This window comes from Tachyglossus aculeatus, chromosome 8, assembly GCF_015852505.1.
Source record: "Tachyglossus aculeatus isolate mTacAcu1 chromosome 8, mTacAcu1.pri, whole genome shotgun sequence".
Classification (NCBI taxonomy): domain Eukaryota; kingdom Metazoa; phylum Chordata; class Mammalia; order Monotremata; family Tachyglossidae; genus Tachyglossus; species Tachyglossus aculeatus.
This window is the reverse complement of record NC_052073.1, coordinates 32,108,232-32,129,372: the sequence shown is the minus strand read 5'-3', so window position 1 is coordinate 32,129,372 and position 21,141 is coordinate 32,108,232. Positions and strand designations below refer to the sequence as shown.

Here is a 21,141-nt window from a genome sequence, read left to right as displayed (position 1 = left end):
CCCACGTGGGGCAACATGGCTCAGTGGAAAGAGCCCGGGCTTTGGGGTCAGAGGTCATGGGTTCAAATCCCAGCTCCGCCGATTGTCAGCTGTGTGACTTTGGGCAAGTCACTTCATTTCTCTGGGCCTCAGTTCCCTCATCTGTAAAATAAGGATTAAAACTGTGATGCCCCTGTGAGACAAACTGATCACCTTGTAACCCCCCCAGAGCTAAGAACAGTGTTTTGCACATAGTAAGCACTTAACAAATACCATTATTATTATATTTTATTATGGGGCTCACATTCTTAATCCCCATTTTACAGATGAGGTAACTGAGGCTCAAAGAAGTGAAGTGACTTGCCCAAGATCACACAGCAGACATGTGGTGGAGCCGGGATTCGAACCCATGACCTCTGACTCCAAAGCCTGGGCTCTTTCCACTGAGGCATGCTGCTTCTCTAGTAGTGTGGTGCTCTGCACAAAGTAAGCGCCCAATAAGTACGAGTGAATAGTAGTAATCACTCAATCATTTTTTGAGTAGGCGGAGAACTGCTAAATAATAATAATAATAATGATAGCGTTTATTAAGCACTTACTATGTTCAAAGCACTGTTCTAAGCGCTGGGGAGGTTCCAAGGTGATCAGGTTGTCCCGCGGGGGGCCTCACAGTCTTCATCCCCATTTTCCAGATGAGGTAACTGAGGCCCAGAGAAGTGAAGTGACTCGCCCAAAGTCACCCGGCTGACAAGTGGTGGAGCTGGGATTTGAACCCATGACCTCTGACTCCAAAGCCCGGCCTCTTTCCACCGAGCCACGCTGTGTGCCAAGCACTTTACTAAGCGTTGAACCAATCATTCAGTAGAGAAGCCATGTGGCTCAGTGGATATAACACGGGCTTGGGAGCCAGAAAGACCTGGGTTCGGATCCCGGTTCCTCCGTTTTTTCTTCCGTGCGACTGTGGACAAGTCACTTAGTTTTTCTGCGCCTCAGTTACCCTCTCTGAAAAATGGGGATTAGGACTGGTGATCAATGTGGGATAGGGATTGTGTCCAACCTGATATGCTAGTGTTCATTCACTCATTCATTCATTCAGTCGTATTTATTGAGCGCTTACTGGGTGCAGGGCAATGTACTAAGTGCTTGGAAAGTACAATTCAGCAATAAGGAGAGACAGTCCCTGCCCACAACGGGCTTACAGTCTAACTGAGAAGCAGCGTGGCTCAGTGGAAAGAGCCCAGGCTTTGGAGTCAGTGGTCATGGGTTCAAATCCCGGCTCCGCCAATTGTCAGCTGTGTGACCTTGGGCAAGTCACTTAGCTTCTCTGGGTCTCAGTTACCTCATCTGTAAAATGGGGATTGACTGCGAGCCCCCCGTGGGACAACCTGATCACCTTGTATCCCCCCAGCGCTTAGAACAGTTCTTTGCACATAGTAAGCGCTTAATAAATGCCATTATTATTATTATTATTATCTACCCCAATGCTTAGTACAATGTCTGGCTCACAGTAAGCATCATCATCATCATCAATCGTATTTATTGAGCGCTTACTATGTGCAGAGCACTGTACTAAGCGCTTGGGAAGTACAAATTGACAAATACTGTAAAAAAAAAATGACTGAATATCTACTGTGTGTAAAGCACTGTACTAAGCACTTAGGAGAGTACAATAGAATAAGAAGACATGGCTCCGGCTCTCAAGGAGCTTGCAATCTAGCAGGAGAGGCAGATGCTACTTTTTTTTTTTCCATTTCAGATAGGAAGAAGAAAGACAGGGGATTAATCTTCTAGACCGTGAGCCCACTGTTGGGTAGGGACCGTCTCTATATGTTGCCAACTTGTACTTCCCAAGCGCTCAGTACAGTGCTCCGCACGCAGTAAGCGCTCAATAAATACGATTGAATGAATTAATTAATTAATTAGTCAGCAGTATTTATTGAGAACCGACTCCATGGAGAGCTCTGTGAAGGTTGTAAACAAGATCCTCAAGGAGCTCACAACCTAGTGGGGGAGAGAAAGACACCAAATAAATAACAGACAGGAGGATATTTTATTTTATTTGGTTAGTATGTTTGGTTTTGTCTCCCCCTTTTAGACTGTGAGCCCACCGTTGGGCAGGGACTGTCTCTATATGTTGCCAATTTGTACTTCCCAAGCGCTTAGTACAGTGCTCTGCACACAGTAAGCGCTCAATCAGTACGATTGATGATGATGATGATGATGATAAAGACGCTTACATGGGCCTGGGTGATGCAGAAGTGTTGAAATGGGAGCTGAAAGACGAGATGAGAGATTTATTCAGGGATGCTTAAGTAAGAGGGTATGAAATATATGGACAAAAGAGCTGTGGGAGGTTTGAATATTCAAGTGCTTAGATGGTGTGAAAGTGCCGAGGTCTCATTTGGGGAGATCTGAAGTGAGGAAATGAGAAATTAACCAGAGGAGGCTTCTAGGAGGACACGGGATTTCAGCTCTGATGCAATGGAAGAAGAGAAAAACGAAAATGGGGAGTCGGGAGCCGAGGAAATAAAACTAACAGCACACTCATTCTTCTCTTTATCAAGGTATTATAATAATGATAATAATAATAATGGTTTATCTTAAACAGCTACTATGTGCCAGGCACTGAACTAAGCTCTGGGGTGGCTACAAGCAAATCGGGTTGTTCACAGTCCCTGTCCCAAGTGGGGCTCACAGGCTCAATCCCCATTTTACAGATGAGGTAACTGAGGCGCAGAGAAGTGAAGTGACTTGCCCAAGGTCACACAGCAGACAAGCGGTGGAGCCGGGATTAGGTACTTGGGTCATGGGAGAACCGTTCATAATGGTTTACTAGAAGGGAAAGTTAGGGGTGGGGAGAGTAATAGTAGCAGCGCTTAGAACAGCGCTTTGCACAGAGTAAGCACTTAAGAAATACCATCATTATTAGTAATAGTAGTAATAAGGTTAATTATTGTGCACCGAGGAAATGTGAAGATGTTAAATGATTGGATGGATATCAAAACAGCAATCATCACATGGCAGCCTGCCACTGAAAGTGACAGATTACTGGGCTGAACAGACCATTGGTTTCCTACTGTTATCTTGGATTGCTCATTTTGTAATCTATTGTTATTTTGTTTTTACAGTTATTGTTCTTGGGGTCTGCTACCCCCATTTAGACTGTAAACCCCCGTGGGGGTCAGGGATCCTGTCTAATATCATCATCAATCGTATTTATTGAGCGCTTACTGTGTGCAGAGCACTGTACTAAGCGTTTGGGAAGTACAAATTGGCAACATATAGAGACAGTCCCTACCCAACAGTGGGCTCACAGTCTAAAACAGTTATCTCAGAATACCTCCAAAAATTAGGTTCAATGTTTTGACCACCGAAAATGCTTAATAAACACCTTGACTGATATTCATTCAATCATTCATTCAATCGTATTTATTGAGCGCTTACTGGGTGCAGAGCACTGGCCTAAGCGCTTGGGAAGTCCAAGTCGGCAACATAGAGAGACGGTCCCTACCCAACAACGGGCTCACAGTCTAGAAGGGGGAGACAGAGAACAGAATAAAACATATGGACAGGTGTCAAGTCATCAGAATAAATAGAAATAAAGCTAGATGCACATCAGAGATATGCATGTGATGAGAAGTAGCATGGCTCAGTGGAAAGAGCCCGGGCTTTGGAGTCAGAGGTCATGGGTTCGAATCCCGGCTCCGCACTTGCCAGCTGTGTGACTTTGGGCAAGTCACTTCACTTCTCTGGGCCTCAGTTACCTCATCTGTAAAATGGGGATTAAGTCTGTGAGCCCCACGTGGGACAACTTGATTACCTTGTATCTACCCCAGCGCTTAGAAAAGTGCTTTGCACATAGTAAGCGCTTAATAAATGCCATCATTATTATTATTATTATTATTATCAGAGAAGCAGCGTGGCTCAGTGGGAAGAGCCTGGGCTTTGGAGTCAGAGGTCATGGGTTCAAATCCTGGCTCTGCCAACTGTCAGCTGTGTGACTTTGGGTAAGTCACTTCACTTCTCTGGACCTCAGTTACCTCATCTGTCAAATGGGGATTAAAACTGTGAGCCCCCCATGGGACAACCTGATCACCTTGTCACCTCCCCAGCGCTTAGAACAGTGCTTTGCACATTCATTCATTCATTCAATCGTATTTATTGAGCGCTTACTGTGTGCAGAGCACTGTACTAAGCGCTTGGGAAGTACAAGTTGGCAACATATAGAGACGGTCCCTACCCAACAGTGGGCTCACAGCACATAGTAAGCGCTTAACAAATACCAACATTATTATTATTATCATTGACAAAATAAATAGAATAGTAAATATGTACAAGTGTCCAGAAATGGCATCGCACTGGTTTCATGTGGGTTTGCTGCCTGGGAATGCAACGCCACAGAAAACAGGGGAAGAGTCCAGTGGGAAATGCTTATGACATTAAGGCCCCTCACCATAAGGAATACTAAAAGAAAAGTAGCATAAAGGCACAAACCAAAGACTCTGCTGTCCTTTGGGAGAGGAGCAGAGCTGCCTTTATCGCCTTAGGGTCTAGGATCATGACTCCTAATTATCCCATATTTCCCTTGCGCTTACTACAGTACAAGCAGGTTAATCAATCAATCATCTTTACTGAGTGCTTAATGAGTGCAGAGCCTTGTACTAAATGCTTGGGAGAGTACAATATAACAGAGTTGGAAGGCACGGTCCTGCCCACAGGAGAAGACCACAGTCTAGAGCGGTGAGGGGGTGGGGGGAGGCAGGCATTTAATAATGATAATAATAATAATAATGACGATGGTTTTTGTTATGCACTTACTTTATGCAAAGCAATGTTCTAAGTGCTGGGGGGGGTGGGGTACAAGGTGATCAGTTTGTCCCATATAGGTTCACAGTTTTAATCCCCATTTTACAGATGAGGTAGCTGAGGCCCAGAGAAGTGAAGTGACTTGCCCACAGTCACACAGCTGACAAGCGGCGGAGCCGGGATTTGAACCCCTGACCTCTGGCTCCCAAGCCTGTGCTCCTTCCACTGAGCCATGCTGCTTCTCTTTCCACTGAGCCACGCTGAACCACATTTATATTAATAACTAAATTATGTATATGTAATAATAATAATGATGATAGCATTTATTAAGCGCTTACTATGTGTAAAGCACTGTTCTAAGCACTGGGGAAGTTAATAAGGTGATCAGGTTGTCCCACGGGGGGCTCACAGTCTTCACCTCCATTTTACAGATGAGGTCACTGAGGCCCAGAGAAGTTACGTGACTTGCCCAAAGTCACACAGCTGATAAGTGGCGGAGCCGGGATTTTCCATATGAGGTAACTGAGGCCCAGAGAAGTGAAGTGACTTGCCCAAAGTCACAAAGCTGATAAGTGCAGAGTCGGGATTTGAACCCATGACCTCTGACTCCAAAGCCCATGCTCTTTCCACTGAGCCACAATGAGCCACATTTATATTACTAACTAAATTATGTATATGTAATAATAATAATGATGATAGCATTTATTAAGCACTTACTATGTGCAAAGCACTAAGCGCTGGGGAGGTTAACAAGGTGATCAGGTTGTCCCACGGGGGGCTCACAGTCTTCACCCCCATTTTACAGATGAGGTAACTGAGGCCCAGAGAAGTTACATGACTTGCCCAAAGTCACACAGCTAAGTGGAGGAGCCAGGATTTTACAGATGAGGTAACTGAGGCCCAGAGGAGAGAAGTGACTTGCCCAAAGTCACAAAGCTGATAAGTGCGGAGCCGGGATTTGAACCCATGACCTCTGGCTCCCAAGCCTGTGCTCTTTCCACTGAGCCACGCTGCTTCTCTTTCCACTGAGCCCCGGTTAGCCACATTTATATAAATAACATTAACCACATTTATATAAATAACTAAATTATGTATATGTACATAGGTGCTGTGGGATTAAGGGAATAAACGATGCGAATCCAAGGGCAAGGGTAATGCAAATGGGAGTGGGAGAAGAAGAAATGAGGGCTTAGCTAGGGAAAGCCTCTTGGAGAAGATGTGATTTTAGTGAATAGGTTGCATTAGAGGAATGAAGTGTGTGGGATGGACTGTAGTAGAAAATCAGAAAAGTAAGACAAGAGGGGCCTAAACGGTTGAGTTCGTTAAAGCCAACGATAAGGAGTTTCTGTTGGACGCAGGGGTGGACGGGAAACCACTGGAGGTTCTTGGAGAGTGGGGAAACATGGACTGAATGGTTTTGTAGAGAAATGATCCAGGCAGCAGCGTGAAGCACGGCCCGAAGTGGGGAGAGACGGGAGGCAGGGAGGTCAGCAAGGAGGCTGATGTGTTCATCACCGTGGAACCGAATAAGTGCTTGGATACGCAAAGTAGCAGGTTGGGTGGAGAGGAAAGGGTGAATTTTAGGCACTTTGTGAAGGTAGAACCGAAAGGATGGGGTGACAGATTCAATATGTGGGTTGAATGATGCAGTTTCATCAAGGAAAACGCCCAGGTTTCGGGTTCGTGAGACAGGGAGGGGGCTGGCGTTGTCTACCGTTATAGGTAAGCCACGGGAAAGACAGGGTTTGAGCGGGAAGATGAGCAGCTTTGCTTTGGATGTGTGCAGTTTGAGTTGTTGGTAGGATATCCAAGTAGAGATATAATCAATCAATCGTATTTATTGAGCGCTTGCTGTGTGCAGAGCACTGTACTAAGCACTTTGGGAAGTACAAGCTGGCAACATCTAGAGACGGTCCCTACCCAACAGTGGGCTCACAGTCTAGAAGGGGGAGACGGAGAACAAAACCAAACATATTAACCAAATAAAATAAATAGAATAGATATGTACAAGTAAAATAAATAAATAGAGTAATAAATACATACAAACATATATACATATATGCAGGTGCTGTGGGGAAGGGAAGGAGGTAAGACGGAGGGGATGGAGAGGGGGGCGAGGGGGAGAGGAAGGAGGATATAAAGCGGGAAGAGGAGAGAGGTCACAGCTGGAGAGGTGGATCTGTGAATCATCCAGGGGAGTGAGTGAGTTCTCCAAGGGCGTGGGTGTAGACGGAAAATAGAAGGTGACCCAGAACTGAACCTTGAGGGAGTCCCACAGTTCGAGAAAAAGCACGGCCTAGTAGATGGAGGCCAGTTCTAGGAGCCAGAAGGACCTGGGTTCTTGGCCCAGCTCTGCCACTTTCCACTGAGACACGCTGCTTCTCTTTCCACTGAGCCACGCTGAGCCACATTTATATAAATAACTAAATTATGTATATGTACATAGGTGCTGTGGGATTAAGGGGATAAATGATGCTCTGTGGCTTGGACACGTCACTTCACTTCTCTGTGCCTCAATTCCCTCATCTGTAAAATGGAGATTCAATGCCTCGTCCCCTTTCTACTTCATTCATTCATTCAATCGTATTTATTGAGCGCTTACTGGGTGCAGAGCACTGTACTAAGCACTTGGGAAGTACAAGTGGGCAACATGTAGAGACGGTCCCTACCCAACAGTGGGCTTTGTGAAACCTCTGGGAGACAGAGACTGTGTCTGATCTGATTATCTGCTATCTTCCCTAGAGTTTTGAACAGTCCTTGACACATTGAAAGGACTTAATAATAATAATAATATGATTATGGTATTTGTTAAGTGCTTACTATGTGCCAAGCACTGTTCTAAGTGCTGGGGTAGATACAAGCCAATCAGGTTGCCCCATGTGGGACTCACAGTCTTAATCCCCATTTTCCAGATGAGGTAACTGAGGCACAGAGAATAATAATAATAATAATGGTATTTGTTAAGCGCTTACTACGTGCAAAGCACTGTTCTAAGCACTGGGGTAGATACAATGCAATCAGGTTGTCCCATGTGGGACTCACAGTCTTAATCCCCATTTTTCAGATGAGGTAACTGAGGCACAGAGAAGTTAAGTGACTTGCCCAAAGTCACGCAGCTGACAAGCGGCGGAGCCAGGATTAGAACCCACGACCTCTGACTCCCAAGCCCGGGCTCTTTCCGCTAAGCCAGGCTGCTTCTCCATAATAAATAAATAAATCTATTTATATTAATAATAAATAGCAATAATAATAATGGTGGCATTTGTTAAGCGCTTACTACGTGCAAAGCACTGTTTTAAGCGCTGCGGTAGATACAAGGCAATCAGGTTGTCCCATGTGGGGCTCACAGTCTTAATCCCCAATTTCCAGATGAGGTAACTGAGGCACAGAGAGGTGAAGTGACTTGCCCAAAGTCACACAGCTGACAAGCGGCGGAGCCAGGATTAGAACCCATGACCTCTGACTCCAAAGCCCATGCTCTTTGCGTTTAGCCAGGCTGCTTCTCCATAATAAATAAATAAATCTATTTATATTAATAATAAATAGCAATAATAATAATGGTGGCATGTTAAGCGTTTACTACGTGCAAAGCACTGTTCTAAGCGCTGCGGTAGATACAAGGCAATCAGGTTGTCCCATGTGGGGCTCACAGTCTTAATCCCCATTTTCCAGATGAGGTAACTGAGGCACAGAGAAGTGAAGTCACTTGCCCAAAGTGTCACACAGCTGACAAGCGGCGGAGCCGGGATTAGAACCCATGACCTCTGACTCCCAAGCCCATGCTCTTTCTGCTAAGCCAGGCTGCTTCTCCATAATGAATAAATAAATCTATTTACATCAATAATAAATAATAGTAGTAGTAGTAGTTAGGGGGTGAGAGGCCAAGGAGGAGACTTTGAAAGAGACTGAGAAGGGGTAATTGGAGAAGCAGCGTGGCTCGGTGGAAAGAGCCCGGGCTTTGGAGTCAGAGGTCATGGGTTCAAATCCCGGCTCTGCCAAGTGTCAGCTGTATGACTTTGGGCAAGTCACTTCACTTCTCTGGGCCTCAGTTACCTCATCTGTAAAATGGGGGTTAAGACTGTGAGCCCCCCGTGGGACAACCTGATCACCTTGTAACCTCCCCAGTGCTTAGAACGGTGCTTTGCACATAGTAAGCGCTTAATAAATGCCATCATTATCATTAATATTATTATTATTAGTTGGATAAATAGGAGGAGAACCAGGAGAGGACAGTTGAGGACGGTTAGGATGGAGTAGAGGCCGGTAGATTTGGCACGGCAGCACGGCTCAGTGGAAAGAGCCCGGGCTTTGGAGTCAGAGGCCAGGGGTTCAAATCCCAGCTCCACCAGTTGTCAGCTGGGTGACTTTGGGCAAGTCACTTCACTTCTCTGTGCCTCAGTTACCTCATCTGTAAAATGGGGATTAAGACTGTAAGCCCCCCATGGGACAACGTAATCACCTTGTAACCTCCCCAGCGCTTAGAACAGTGCTTGGCACATAGTAAGCGCTTAATAAATGCCATTATTATTATTATTATTATTATTATTATTATTATTGGTGACCTTTGAGAGGCCGGCTTTCATGGCGTGAAGGGAGTGGAAGCCAGATTGGATGGTGTAAAGGACAGAATTGGAGGAGAGTAAGTGGAGGCCGTAAGTGTAAACACCTTGCTCAAGAGCTTGAAGGGGAATGGTAAGAGGCACTTGTCTGCTGTGTGACCTTGGGCGAGTCACTTTACTTCTCTGTGCCTCAGTTAACTCATCTGCTAAATGGGGATTGAGACTGTGAGCCCTATGTGGGACAGGGGCTGTGTCCAACCAGATTTGTCTGTATCTACCCCGGCACTTAGTATAGTGTCTGGCACATAGTAAAAGCTTAAAAAATACCATTATTATTATTATGATAACCAGAGGGAGCCTTGGGGTCAAGGGAGGGACTTTTCTTAGGATAGGGGATAATAATAATAATAATAATAATAATGATGATATTTGTTAAGTGTTTACTATGTGCAAAGCACTGTTCTAAGCGCTGGGGGGATACAAGATGATCAGCTTGTCCCACGTGGGGCTCACAGTCAATCCCCATTTTACAGATGAGGTCACTGAGGCGCAGAGAAGTTAAGTGACATGCCCAAGGTCGCACAGCAGACATGTGGCAGAGCTGGGATTCGAACCCATGACCTCTGACGCCAAAGCCCGGGCTCTTTCCGCTGAGCCACGCTGCTTCTCTATACCTGAGCATGTCTGAAAGTAGTGGGGAAGAAGCCACTAGAGAGTGAACAGTTGAAGATGGTGGTCAGGGAGGAGGAAAGGAGGAAGGGGACAAGTTTCTGGATAAGGTGCAGAGGGATGGGGTTGGAGGGGGTGGATTTGGGGAGGAGATGGGAGTTCTCGAGATACATCTGGGAATGACGAAAGAGTCGAAGAAGGGGCGGGAGGAGGGAGAGCCCGGAGAGGAGTAGGAGAGATCGAGCCTAATGGTTTCAATTTTCTCAATAAAGTACACGGCCTTGCGGACCGTGAGCTCGCTGTGGGCAAGAATCAATCAATCAATCAATCAATCGTATTTACTGAGCGCTTACTGTGTGCAGAGCACTGTACTAAGCGCTTGGGAAGTCCAAGTTGGCAACATCTAGAGACGGTCCCTACCCAACAGTGGGCTCACAGTCTAGAAGGGGGAGACAGAGAACAAAACCAATCATATTAACAAAATAAAATAAATAGAATAGATATGTACAAGTAAAATAAAAAGAGTAATAAATACATACAAACATATATACATATATACAGGTGCTGTGGGGAAGGGAAGGAGGTAAGGCGGGGGGGATGGAGAGGGGGAGGAGGGTGCTCAGTCTGGGAATTGTGTCTGTTATATTGTACTCTCTCAAGTGTTTGATACAGTGTTTTGCATCCAGTAAGCACTCGATAAATACGATTAATAATAATGGCCAGGTTATTAGGGGCAAGAGATGGTGGGAGCAGAGGGGCAGGGTGTCTGAGAAGGGAGTTAAATGTCTGAAACTACTGGGGAGGGCAAAGGTGTGACTTAACATCTGTCCACAAGTTTTGTTTTGTTGTCTGTCTCCCCCCTCTAGACTGTGAGCCCGCTGTCGGGTAGGGACCGTCTCTATATGTTGCCGACTTGGACTTCCCAAGCGCTTCGTACAGTGCTCTGCACACAGTAAGCAGTCAATAAATACGACTGAATGAATAAGGATGGGGAAATAATGATGATGCCGGGTAGAGGAGACAGTTAAATCCGACAAGAATGACTTAGAGATAGACAACGTTGGCCTGATATCTGGATTTCCTCCAGCAGCGCTCTGCAGTTTGTGCCCAGGAGCGACAGATGTGGATTGTGGAGGTGATCCAGGGCTGTTGGTTAGCGATATGAGATCGGTGAAGGGATAGAGGAGCGACTGGGTAGAGTATAATAGAGAGGGTGGGTCCAAAGGCATCGATTTGGTCATCGAGGGAAGGTAGTTTGGGTATGGAGACTAAGTGGGGTAGGGTGACTTGAGAGATTTGGTGCAGGTCAAAAGATTGGATGTCTCTGGGGGGGCGATCAGGACAGCTCACTGCAACCTGGCTCTCCCCAAATGACATCGTGTCCTCCGCCACTCTCTCTTCTCCCACTCCCCAATGCTGGGAGAGGGGTGGACTTCCTTCTGACTTCCTAATAATGCTTTCTCACCATTCCATTCATTCATTCAATCGTATTTTTTGAGCGCTTACTGTGTGCAGAGCACTGCACTAAGCGTTTGGGAAGTACAAGTCGGCAACGTATAGAGGCGGTCCCTACCCAGCAACGGGCTCACAGTCTAGAAGGGGGAGACGGACGCCAAAACCAAACCTGTGGTCGGGTGTCAAGTCATCAGAATAAATAGAAGTCAAGCCAGATGCACATCACTGACAAATAGAAAATATGTACAAGTAGAATAAACAGAGTAAAAAATCAGTAGAAACGTATATACAGGTGCTGTGGGGAGGGGAAGGAGGTAGGGCGGAGGGGATGGGGAGGGGGAGAGGAAAAGGGGGGCTCAGTCTGGGAAGGCCTCCTGGAGCAGGTGAGCGCTCAGTAGGGCTTTGAACGGAGGAAGAAAGAGGCTGGATGATGACAGAGTATGAGTTTCCAGAGAGCCAGAGTGTTTTACTGCTACTATATTCTCCCAAGTACCTAAGAATTCCACATAGCATAGGCACTCGGTAATTGCTGTGATGATAATGATGAAATAAACCCAAACCATATGCCCGATCCTTTCAGTGGGCAGTTATGAAGGTTTTTATTCCCCGAAAAGGCCTGGCCCCAGAGATAGTACATAAAAACAGTTTTTAAGTGAGCTAACCTGACAGCGCCCCTGGGTTCTGACAACTGTTCTCAGCCCCTGTGGCCTGGGGCGGGGAGGGGACAGGTATTATTCTCTCCTTTTTCAATAGAAGAAACTGCCAAGGACAACGTGTGGCCCAAGGTCAAATGGGAGCAGGGCGGAGAACCGACTTCAGGCTCCAGATCTGAGTTTGGGGAACATTTGACGCTTGCTTTCAGAAAGAATAATAATAATGATGTATTTGTTAAGTGCTTACTATGTGCAAAGCACTGTTCTAAGCGCTGGGGAGGTTACAAGGTGATCAGGTTGCCCCACGGGGGGGGTCACAGTTTTAATCCCCATTTTCCAGATGAGGGAACTGAGGCACGGAGAAGTGAAGTGACTTGCCCAAAGTCACACAGCTGACAGTTGAAGGCACCACTCATATCAATCAATCAATCAATCAATCAATCGTATTTATTGAGCGCTTACTGTGTGCAGAGCACTGTACTAAGTGCTTGGGAAGTACAAGTTGGCAACATATGGAGACAGTCCCTACCCAACAGTGGGCTCACAGTCTAAAAGGGGGAGACAGAGAACAAAACCAAACATACTAACAATATAAAACAAATAGAACAGATATGTACAAGTAAAATAAATAAATAAATAAATAAATGGAGTAATAAATATGTACAAACATATATACATATATACAGGTGCTGTGGGGAAGGGAAGGAGGTAAGATGGGGGATGACTAATCAATTAATCAATCAATCTGATAGCATTTATTCATTCATTCATTCAATCGTATTTATTGGGCGCTTACTGTGTGCAGAACACTGTACTAAGCGCTTGGGAAGTACAAGTCGGCAACATATAGAGACGGTACCTACCCAACAATGGGCTCACAGTCTAGAAGGGGGAGACAGACAACAGAATAAAACATGGGGACGGGTGTCAAGCCACTGCGTGCAGAGCATCGTACCAAGCATTTGGAAGAACCTATCCTCAAAGTGCTTACGCCAATCTCCCAAGCGCTTAGTACACACTAAGAACTCAATCAATATTTATTGATGGATTCATTGGCTGATTAGGGGAGGTGACACCCCCCATCACTGTTAACCGTAACTAGAGATTCAGTGGGCCGCCTCCACCAACCATTCTTTCTATCAATCAATCAATCGTATTTATTGAATGCTTACTGTGTGCAGAGCACTGTACTAAGCGTTTGGGAAGTACAATTAAATTAAATTCTAATTAAATGAGGGCTTGTTGCGGAGGCCTGAACTCTCAGAGAGGGCCCTCTCTGCTTTCCCTCCATCCTCTTTTTTACATCTGCATGATCGCTGGACGCCATCCCAATCCCGCCTCCGCCAGCCAGGAAAGGGCCCGTGTTACCACTACCGGCATCTGTTAAACGGGAGGAAGGCGAACCACCCCAAATGTATGTCTGGCGCAAATGTTTGCTTTTAAAAAAAAAAACCAACGTGAGTTTCATCCCACTGTTTGCATAGCAAGGAGCATATACCTTCAAGTCATCCTTGCTAGCTGTCTGTCATATGGGATCGCTGTGTATTTAACATTCATTTAACCGAAGGTGCATTTGCTCAGGGCAGATGGCAGGCAGCCTGCTGAGGTGGTCGCCCATCTCGATGAGAGTGGCAACTAAAATAAAATCAGAGGGATCAGGAAGGAAGACCCACGAGGGCCCAGGTTCCTTCTCCTCCTACAATTATCATGGCTCAGTGGATTGTCTGTCTCCCCTTTCTAATAATAATAATGACGGCATTTGTTAAGCACTTACTATGTGCAAAGCACTGTTCTAAGCGCTGAGCACTGTTCCAGACTGTGAGCCCGTTGTTGGGTAGGGACCGTCTCTATATGTTGCCAACTTGTACTTCCCAAACACCCTCAATAAATACGGTTGAATGAATGAATGAATGGGTTCAAATCCCGGCTCCGCCAATTGTCGGCTGTGTGACTTTGGGCAAGTCAATTCACTTCTCTGGGCCTCAGTTACCTCATCTGTAAAACGGGGGCGAAGACTGTGAGCCCCCCTTGGGACAACCTGATCACCTTGTTACCTCCCCAGCGCTTAGAACAGTGCTTTGCACATAGTAAGTGCTTAATAAATTCCATCAGTATAGTGTGGCTCAGTGGAAAGAGCACGGGCTTGGGAGTCAAAGGTCATGGGTTCAAATCCCGGCTCCACCGCTTGTCAGCTGGGTGACTTTGGGCAAGTCACTTCACTTCTCCGTGCTTCAGTTACCTCATCTGTAAAATGGGGATTAAGACTGTGAGCCCCACATGGGACAACCCGATCACCCTGTATCCTCCCCAGCGCCTAGAACAGTGCTTTGCACATAGTAAGTGCTTAATAAATTCCAACTTCCAACAATTAACAACTTCTCTGTGCTTCAGTTACCTCATCTGTAAAATGGGGATTAAGATTGTGAGCCCCACATGGGACAACCTGATCACCTTGTATCCTCCCCAGTGCCTAGAACAGTGATTTACACATAGTAAGTGCTTAATACATGCTATTATTATTATTATTATTATTATTATTATTATTATTATTATTATTATTATTATTATTTTATTGTTCTCCTTTCGGCTCCTAAAGGATCCCATTCTCGAGACCTGAGCTTGGGTCTGCCCAGAGTTTCAGCTCCTTTTTGGAGCAAACGCTTGAGGCCGCGGGCATCCAAAACCCCGATGGCTCTGTCCCCGTCTTCTGAGTGAAGAAGCCTGCTGGGCCTGCTTCAGGAAAGACCGGCTCTCATCCTTCCAGCGCTTAGAACAGTGCTTGGCACATAGTAAGCGCTTAATAAATGCCATCATTATTACTATCCTGTCAATTAAGCCCCAGCCAACGTGACCTGGCCCAGGTGCAGGCTACCACAGCCCCCTCCCCTGCCCCACTTTCAATGACAAAAAGCTGGCTAATGACCGAGCTGATGGCCCTTTGGGGTCAAAAGGAAATTGGATGCTGGTCTGAGCCATTAAGGCCAAGTCTCTGTTCCTAATGACTCTCAACCCCCCCCCCCCCCGGGAGTGGGACAGAGAATCTGAATGATGGGGAAAGATTTGAATTTAGACAACTTGCTGGGCTGCATGATACAGGGCAGGAGCTGCTTAAAAGGTGGCTTTCGGGCCAAACCTGTTTACCCCATCGAAGCTATTTGCAAGCAACCCATCTATCTTCAATGGGGGATGAGTTTTTAAATTTGCAAGTGGAAGATTTCCCTAGGGCCCTGACTGAACGTTTAGGGTCTGTGATGCAAAATCCTTTCCAGCTGCCCACCCCACTAACAATAATAATAATTATGCTATTTGTTAAGCACTTACCAAGCACTGTTCTAAGTGTTGGGGTAGATACAAGGTCATTCATTCATTCATTCAATCGTATTTATTGAGCGCTTACTGTGTGCAGAGCACTGTACTAAGCGCTTGGGAAGTACAGGTCATCAGGCTGTCTCATGTGGGGCTCACAGTCCTCATCCCCATTTTACAGATAATTATAATAATAATAATAATAATAATAATAATAATGGCATTTATTAAGCGCTTACTATGTGCAAAGCACTGTTCTAAGTGCTGGGGAGGTTACAAGGTGATCAGGTTGTCCCACGGGGGGCTCACAGTCTTCATCCCCACTTTCCAGATGAGGTAACTGAGGCACAGAGAAGTTAAGTGACTTGCCCAAAGTCACCCAGCTGACAAGTGGTGGAGCCAGGATTTGAACCCATGACCTCTGACTCCAAAGCCCGGGATCCTTCCACTGAGCCTCGCTGCTTCTCTATGAGGTCACTGAGGCACAGAGAAGTTAAATGACTTGCCCAAAGTCACCCAGCTGACAAGTGGTGGAGCCAGGATTTGAACCCATGACCTCTGACTCCAAAGCCTGGGATCCTTCCACTGAGCCACGCTGCTTCTCTACGAGGTCACTGAGGCACAGAGAAGTGAAGTGGCTTGCCCAAGGTTTGCCCTTCCCCATCTCTTATAATAATAGTATTTATTTGTTCACTCAATCTTACTTATTAGAGAAGCAGCGTGGCTCAGTGGAAAGAGCCCGGGCTTTGGAGTCAGAGGTCATGGGTTCAAATCCCGGTTCCGCCAATTGTCAGCTGTGTGACTTTGGGCAAGTCACTTCACTGCTCTGGGCCTCAGTTCCCTAATCTGTAACTCCTCCAGGAGGCCTTCCCAGACTGAGCCCCCTCCTTCCTCTCCCCCTCGTCCCCCTCTCCATCCCCCTCATCTTGCCTTCTTCCCTTCCCCACAGCACCTGCATATATGTATATATGTTTGTACATATTTATTACTCTATTTATTTATTTATTTATTTATTTTACTTGTACATATCTATTCTATTTATTTTATTTTGTTAGTATGTTTGGTTTTGTCTCCCCCTTTTAGACTGTGAGCCCACTGTTGGGTAGGGACTGTCTCTATATGTTGCCAACTTGTACTTCCCAAGTGCTTAGTACAGTGCTCTGCACACAGTAAGCACTCAATAAATACGATTGATGATGATGATGATGATAAAATGGGGATTAAGACCGTGAGCTCCCCGTGGGACAACCTGATCACCTTGTAACCTCCCCAGCGCTTAGAACAGTGCATTGCACATAGTAAGTGCTTAATAAATGCCATTATTATTATTATTATTATTGAGCACTGTACTAACTGCGTGGAAAGTACAGTACAGCAAGAAAGACAGGCAATCCCATCATCATCATCATCAATCGTATTTATTGAGCTCTTACTGTGTGCAGAGCACTGTACTAAGCACTTGGGAAGTACAAGTTGGTAACATATAGAGACAGTCCCTACCCAGCAGTGGGCTCACAGTCTAAAAGTCTAAATCCCAGCCCACAGCGGGCTTGCAGTCTACAGCAGGGGAGACAGACAGCAAAACAAATAAACAGGCATCAATATAAATAAACAGAATTATAGATTATATACATAGGTGCTTTAGGGTGGGGTGTTGGGGGGGAGTGAATCAATCAATCAATCAATCAATCGTATTTATTGAGCGCTTACTATGTGCAGAGCACTGTACTAAGCGCTTGGGAAGTACAAATTGGCAACACATAGAGATAGTCCCTACCCAACAGTGGGCTCACAGTCTAAAAGGGGGAGACAGAGAACAGAACCAAACATACCAACAAGATAAAATAAATAGGATAGAAATGTACAAGTAAAATAAATAAATAAATAAATAAATAGAGTAATAAATATGTACAACCATATATACATATATACAGGTGCTGTGGGGAAGGGAAGGAGGTAAGACGGGGGGATGGAGAGGGGGACGAGGGGGAGAGGAAAGAAGGGGCTCAGTCTGGGAAGGCCTCCTGGAGGAGGTGAGCTCTCAGCAGGGCCTTGAAGGGAGGAAGAGAGCTAGCTTGGCGGAGGGGCAGAGGGAGGGCATTCCAGGCCCGGGGGATGACGTGGGCCGGGGGTCGACGGCGGGACAGGCGAGAGCGAGGTACAGTGAGGAGATTAGCGGTAGAGGAGCGGAGGTTGCGGGCTGGGCAGTAGAAGGAGAGAAGGGAGGTGAGGTAGGAGGGGGCGAGGTGATGGACAGCCTTGAAGCCCAGGGTGAGGAGTTTCTGCCTGATGTGCAGATTGATTGGTAGCCACTGGAGATTTTTGAGGAGGGGAGTGATATGCCCAGAGCGTTTCTGGACAAAGATAATCCGGGCAGCAGCATGAAGTATGGATTGAAGTGGAGAGAGACACGAGGATGGGAGATCAGAGAGAAGGCTGGTGCAGTAGTCCAGACGGGATAGGATGAGAGCTTGAATGAGCAGGGTAGCGGTTTGGATGGAGAGGAAAGGGCGGATCTTGGCAATGTTGCGGAGCTGAGACCGGCAGGTTTTGGTGACGGCTTGGATGTGAGGGGTGAATGAGAGAGCGGAGTCGAGGATGACACCAAGGTTGCGGGCTTGTGAGACGGGAAGGATGGTAGTGCCGTCAACAGAGATGGGAAAGTCAGGGAGAGGACAAGGTTTGGGAGGGAAGACAAGGAGCTCAGTCTTCGACATGTTGAGCTTTAGGTGGCGGGCGGACATCCAGATGGAGATGTCCTGAAGGCAGGAGGAGATGCGAGCCTGGAGGGAGGGGGAGAGAGCAGGGGCAGAGGTGTAGATCTGGGTGTCATCAGCGTAGAGATGATAGTTGAAGCCGTGGGAGCGAATGAGGTCACCAAGGGAGTGAGTGTAGATTGAGAACAGAAGGGGACCAAGCACTGAACCTTGGGGAACCCCCACAGTAAGAGGATGGGAGGGGGAGGAGGAGCCTGCAAAAGAGACTGAGAAAGAACGACCGGAGAGATAAGAGGAGAACCAGGAGAGGACGGAGTCTGTGAAGCCAAGGTCAGATAACGTGTGGAGGAGAAGGGGGTGGTCCACAGTGTCAAAGGCAGCTGAGAGGTACCGAGGTACAGAGGTACAGCTGAGAAGGGACCGAGTCGAGGTGCCGCGGAAGTGAGCGGGAGCTGAGGAAAAGGGGGCTTAGTCTGGGAAGGCCCCTTGGAAGAGGTGAGCTCTCAGTAGGGCTTTGAAGGAGGGAAGTGTGCTAGTTTGGGGGATGTGAGGAGGAAGGGCAATCCAGGCCAGAGGTAGGATGTGGGCCGGGGGATCGGCGGCGAGGCAGGAGAGATCGAGGCACAGTGAGAAGGTGAGCACCAGAGGAGCAGAGCGTGCGGGGTGGGATGTAGAAGGTGAGAAAGGAGGTGATGAAGGAATGGGAAAGGTGATAGAGAGCTTTAAAGCCAATAGTGAAGCATTTTTGTTTGATACGGAGGTTGATAGGCAACCACTGCAGGTTTTTGAGGAGGAGTGCCATCCAATCAATCAATCAATCAATCGTATTCATTGAGCACTTACTGTGTGCAGAGCACTGGACTAAGCGCTTGGGAAGTACAAGTTGGCAACATACAGAGACAGTCCCTACCCAACAGGGGGCTCACAGTCTAGAAGTCGGAGACAGACAACAAAACTAAACATATTAACAAAATACACTTAGTACAGTGTCCAGAGCTTAGTACAGTGCTTGGCACAGAGTAAGCGCTTAACGAATACCATTATTATTATGCCTTGAATGTTTCTGTAGAAAGATAATCCAGGTAGCGGAATGAAGCAGCGTGGCTCAGTGGAAAGAGCACGGGCTTTGGAGTCAGAGGTCATGGGTTCAAATACCGGCTTCACCGATTGTCAGCTGCGTGACTTTGGGCAAATCACTTAACTTCTCTGGGCCTCAGTTACCTCAGCTGTAAAATGGGGATTAAGACTGTGAGCCCCCCATGGGACAATCTGATCACCTTGTAACTGCCCCAGCGCTTAGAACAGTGCTTTGCACATAGTAAGCGCTTAATAAATGCCATTATTATTATTATTATTATTATTAAGAATGGACTAAAGTGGGGAGAGGCAGGCGGTTGCGAGGTCAGAAAGGAGGCTGATGCAGTAATCCAGTCGGGGGAGGATGAGTGACTGTACTAACATGGTAGCAGTTTGGATTCAGAGGAAAAGGTGGATCTTGGCGATGCTGTGAAAGTGAGACCGACAGGATTTGGTGACGGCCTGGATATCATCATCATCATCAATCGTATTTATTGAGCGCTTACTGTGTGCAGAGCACTTTACTAAGCGCTTGGGAAGTACAAGTTGGGTACAAGTTGGATATAAGGGTTGAATGAGAGAGCGGAGTCAAGGATGACACCAAGGTTACGGGCTTGTGAGATGGGAAGGATGGTTGTGCCGTCCAAAGCGATGGGACAGTTCGGGAGGGGACGGGGTTTGGGAGGGAATATACGGAGCTCTGTCTTGGACGTGTTGAGTTTGAGGTGATGGGAGGACATCCAAGTACGGATGTCCTGAAGGCTGGAGGAGATGCGAGCCTGGAGGGTGGGAGAGAGAACAGGGGAGGAGACGTAGATTTTATGGTATTTGTGAGCGCTTACTATGTGCAAGGCACTGTATTGAGCGCTGGGGTGTATACACGCAAATTGGGTTGGACACAGTCCCTGTCCCATGTGGGGCTCACAGTCTCAACCCCCATTTTACAGGTGAAGTAACGAGGCACAGAGAAGTAAAGTGACTTGCCCCAGGTCACACAGCGCACAAGTGGTGGAGTCAGGATTAGAACCCACAACCTTCTGACTCCAAGGCCCGTGCTCTATTCATTCATTCGTTCAATCCTATTTATTGAGCGCTTACTGTGTGCAGAGCACTGTATTAAGCACTCTATTCATTACATCATGCTGCTTCTCTGCTTCTTGGCCACACTGACATACAACTCATATCGACATACCTACACAGACCCACCTAATTTTATTCTTGTTCCTGATCCTACTATTTCCAAAAAATTCTGTCGGTTCACTTATCACAGCTCACCTCGATGACTGTATCGACCTCCTCTCTGGCCTCCCTGCCTCCTGTCTCTCCCCGCTCTAGTCCTCCCTTCACTCTGCTGTCCAGATCATCTTTCTAATAAAAGTTCAGTCCACACCTCCCCAGATCCTAAAGAACCTCCAGTGGTTGTCCATCCACCTCCGCATCAAACAGAAATTCCTTAACGTCGGCTTTGAAGCACTCCATCAGCTCACCCCTCCACCTAGCCTCGTTGATTTCAATCAATCATATTTATTGAGGGCAGAGCACCGTACTAAGCGCTTGGGAGAGTACACTATAACAATATGGCAGACACATTCCCTGCCCACGAGCTTATCATCTAGAGGGGGAGACAGGCATTAATATATATATATATAAATAAATTACAGATAAGTACCTAAATGCTGTGGGGCTTGGAGAGGAGGATGAATAAAGGGAGCAAGTCGGGGAGAAACAGAAGCGAGTGGAAGAGAAGGAAAAGAGGGCTTGGTCAGGGAAGGCCTCTTGATGTCCCTTCAAAAAGACTTTGAAGACGGGGAGAGTCATTGTCAGATATGAAGAGGGAGGGCATTGTCTGTCTCCCCTTTGTAGACTGTGAGCCCGTTGTTCGGTAGGGACCATCTCTATGTGTTTCCGACTTATCCTTCC

General features: G+C 46.7%; 1 protein-coding gene across 1 annotated transcript in view; it reads left to right on the top strand.

The window, feature by feature from the left end:
* The first annotated feature begins 2,504 nt into the window (after window positions 1-2,504).
* CBFA2T2 (CBFA2/RUNX1 partner transcriptional co-repressor 2) overlaps window positions 2,505-21,141 on the top strand; it is a 185,252-nt gene continuing 166,615 nt past the window's right edge. Inside the window, exon 1 of the mRNA XM_038750179.1 lies at window positions 2,505-2,543. The gene's annotated coding sequence lies outside the window, so the exon portion shown is untranslated. The remainder of the gene's footprint in view (window positions 2,544-21,141) is intronic.